Below are 4,305 nucleotides of genomic sequence, written 5' to 3' on the forward strand. Positions count from 1 at the left end.
GAGTAGTAGGTTTGCGGCAGTTGTCAGGTAAGTCACTGTTATCCGTGAGTTGTTAAGGTTGAACGCACACTTCATAAGGTCCTCTTCTTAAGATACTGAAATGTGAGTGGCTGGTGATTTTCTGTCATCCCTATCCTAAAATGTACTCCAAATATTTTTAAAAAATGATTCCAGTTTCAGAGAGAAAGAGGAATAGGACAGCATTTTATTTTTACTCACATTAAAACATGAAGACATTTGCTACGGAAAGTCTGGGGCTTTAGCACTGAGAGAGTGAGTCTAGATCCTGGGTCTGCCACAGATCAGCTGTGTGTCCCGGGAGAACTTCCTGAAGCTCTCTGGGCCTCAGCTTCTTCAGGTGTAATAAATATCGACAATAATTGTGCTTATGCCATTGGGCTGCACTATACATCGCCAGCCCTCACAGCAGTGCCTGGATACAGTCGGCGCTCCTTAAGCTTCAGGTAGTATTATCACACCTGGTAGGAGGAGTCCTGCGGGGTGCAAACGGTTAAGCACTTGGTTCCTAACCTAAAGGTTCGTGGTCGAACCTACCCAGAGGCGCCTCAGAAGACAGAAGCAGCAGTCTGCTTCTGAAAGATCACAGCCACGAGAACCGTATGGAGTGCTGCTCTACTCGGACACACATGGGGTTGCCATGAGTCAGAGTCAACTCAATAGTTAGTATGAATACTAGTATTCTTATTATTGTATGGTTGTATATTTCATCTAGGATCATAAGAATAAACTTTCATTTATAAGTTAAAAATCTAACTTATAATGCCATTACATTGTTAAAAAAAATAATTTTTTAGAACTCATTCAAAGGTTCTAGGTAGGTCCCCCTGTATACTATTTTCTTATTGCTTAATAATGCAATTGTTACCTCTTCACTGCCACTTAATAAGTTCAGAAAAAGGAATATAACTCTTAAAGAATAAACTGCCTATTTTTAAGTGTGAGAATTCTGTCTCCCTAGGAGCTTCATTTAAAAGTCTTATTCCTGCTGGTGTTGCTGACTTCAAAAAAGCATTCGTTTATTATATTGCAAAGTATAGCAAAGGAAAATGCTGTTACATAATGTATATGTCAAGGTATATCAAAATAGTGTTATATTATGTAAGACTTTGTCCTGCTCCAATTCAGAGGCATAGCAATTTTGTGCCATACAAATAAATTGATTGATAGAAGATAGTAGGAAAAAGCCAGCCCACTGCTCAAATGTGCTTGGCTATCTACCATTCCACCTTTATAATATAGTGGGGGTACAGTTACAAAACTATGTCGCGAGTATATTGTTGTTGTTAGGTGCCACTGAGTCAATTCCGACTCATAGCAACCCCATGTGTTACAGAGTAGAACTGCCCCATAGGCTTTCTTAGGCTGTCATCTTTACGGGGTCAAATTGGCAGGTCTTTCTCTCCTGGAGCCACTGGGTGGATTTGAACTGCCGACCTTTCGGTTAGCAGCTCAACACTTAACCATGGCGTCTCCAGGGCTCCTAGTGAGTGTGTTACTAGAGAGGAAAGTCTAACTGTGTAGTTGCCATGGGCCAGTTACTTGCCCTTCACTGGCATAGTGTAAGCTGTATTCTCATTTTATAAGTAGGGTATATGGTGTGTGATGAGGTAATAGCAACAATAACAATGGGGTGGGGTGGAAGTTGCAAACATTACAGAGTCCATTTATTCATCAAATACTGATCACCTGAATATCACGAGCCAGGCAGTGTTAGGTGTGGGAGACTGAGCGATGAATAAAGAAAGCAAGCCCCTTGTCCTCAAAGGGCTTACTATCAGATGTGCATACAGTTAACCTGTATGATAATCTACAGAGCAAGGCAGTGGTGGGAGTGGAACCAGGGGCGTGGGCTGATGGGCCTTAGATAAAAGGAAAGGAAAGAAAGAAGGACAAGCTTGGACACAGGAAGTGGAGGTGTTCCTGGGTCAAACTTCTGGTTTTGGGGTACACAGGCAGAGAATTTCAGGGGACCTTCTGATTGCAAACTAGCAATAACAAATGATATATAATAAGAGAACAACCTCCTGTTTTAGAACTGAAGGATGATCCCCTTGTTCTTGTTAGTTGCCTAGAGTCTGCTCTGACTCACGGCGACCTTATGTATAACAGAACAAAACGCTACTGTGTCCTACACCATCCTCATGATCCATGGTATGTTAGAGCCCATCATTTTGGCTCCTGTGTCAATCCATCTCATTGAGGGTTTCCCGCATTTTCACTGACTCTCTACTTTACCAAACGTGGTATCTTTTTCTAGTGATTGGGATTACCTTGATTAAGAAGCATTCATTTATACCCTGCTTATTAGGAACTGTGATAATTCCTTCTAGACTGGGCTGACACACAGTAGGTGTTCAATAAGTGCTTTCTGAAGGAAAGAGTGAGTAAGTGAGGGTAAGAGTGTATGAACGAATGAACAAACCTTTGCACCCAGACTCCCCTGACCAGCGGGCTTTGCGTTTCCCTCTTTGTCTCTCGCTCCTCTGCCTGGTTTTATATTGCATGTTTCGGTTCCTCTAAGCTTGACTTTGTGCTAGCATATCCGATAAATGAACTCGTGGGTTCATGTGGGACGCTTTCCATGACTATCCTTCCCAGCTGTCATATGCAATTAAATATGGGCTTTACTGAAACAGAGCTTTAAGCCAAAGAGGGACTCTTGCTAGGAGACATTTGATCTGGGCTGAGGGTGGGGTGTGTGTTGCATCCTAATATACCTTTTGGGTTACCTCTGATCACTCCGCATTTGTGCGTGTCTGCCGGGTCGTTCATAGTTAGATGTGTATTCAGGTCTAAAAAAAAAATCCTTCAAATGGAAATTGAGTAAGTTAAATTTGGGACGGGGTAGACTGAACTACACTACAGTATAGAAGCTCAGATTCCCTGTGAATGTGAAATGTATCAGTGTAAGAACGTGCCAACTGTAACTTGTCATGTTGGGAATCACTAGTAAACATTCTCAAAATGAATACATTACAGCTAAAACTTACCCTTGATTCATTAAAAATGGCTACTTTTGTGCTTATGTTGTATAAGTTTCTAAGGCATATTTTGGTTGCAGAATTTTTTATATGGGCTGACAAAGCACAATAAAGATAGAGACAAAATAAATTGTATTGTTACTTGAAGTACATGCTAATATTTTGCAAGAAGCACATTTTTTTTTTAATCATCTCATTAAGACACAATGATCTTCTTCCAGCTGAGGTGTCTAATTACTGTCATATCCAATAGTCTGTTAACTGGTCAGAATAAAGCAAAGAGCCACATCTCTCAACTGCATTCTCACTGCACAGAAATGGAGGAGTCAGAACAGTTGTTAATTACATTTGTGAAGCATCACCGATCATCTTTACAGAGCTCCTGTACTTTCACTTTCATGCAGACAAGAGAAAAACCATTAGAAACATTTGTATGGCTCTTTTTATGCTAGTTATCTTTAGGTTTTTGCACTACAGGCTTGAGATTGCACCAGTCACAATTTACAAATCTGACAAACAGATAACTTGTAGATTCAAAACTCGATGTTCAAAGCTCAAGCACACGTCCTCTTTTAGTTCCTAACCTTTCCTTCATGAGCGCCCATTTGCTTATACACCACCTCCCCTTCTGCTATTAAACCAGAGGTCAGGTTTAAAGAGTATTTTTAGGCTATACGGATTTATGTACATATTTGACATTTATGTATTTGATGTGTAAATGCAAATTTTAAGGCATGCTCTAAATCTATTCAGCGTTTTAGGGATTTTAAAATTTTATGTGCACGTGTATTAAAGTACATGTATAAATTGGCGTATACGATATCCAGCATTTTACAAGGGCCATTAAAATATCTTCGAAAGAGACACTAAACTGGTTTGTAAAGCAGAATGTGGGCCTTTGCCTGATTTTGCACTTAGGGGAACATGGCACAGAATTTCCTCAAGTCCGTACAGCAGCCACTTTTTCATTTCCCTTGTCCTCACCGTCCTGGTTTGGGGTTTCCTCGGCACACTCCGAATGAAGGCAAGAGCCATGTCAGCACCGATCCTAGCCAACCTTCTGTCTTTCTGAGTAAAACCTTGTCATATTGACCACTTTCATCCATACCATTCCCTTCATCATCTCTTTACAGACCCGGTAAGGTTGGAGCTTGCTCTTAAAATATTAGGTGTTTAGTGAATTACCCTGCAAAAATCTGATAGCTCTGATGTAGTCTACATGTTTAGAAGATACTAACCTATTATTAAAATGTTACTATAGGAGAAAACAAAGAAGTAATACTGCCATAATCTTTTGACATCC

This window comes from Trichechus manatus, unplaced genomic scaffold, assembly GCF_000243295.1.
Source record: "Trichechus manatus latirostris isolate Lorelei unplaced genomic scaffold, TriManLat1.0 scaffold00002, whole genome shotgun sequence".
Taxonomy (NCBI): domain Eukaryota; kingdom Metazoa; phylum Chordata; class Mammalia; order Sirenia; family Trichechidae; genus Trichechus; species Trichechus manatus.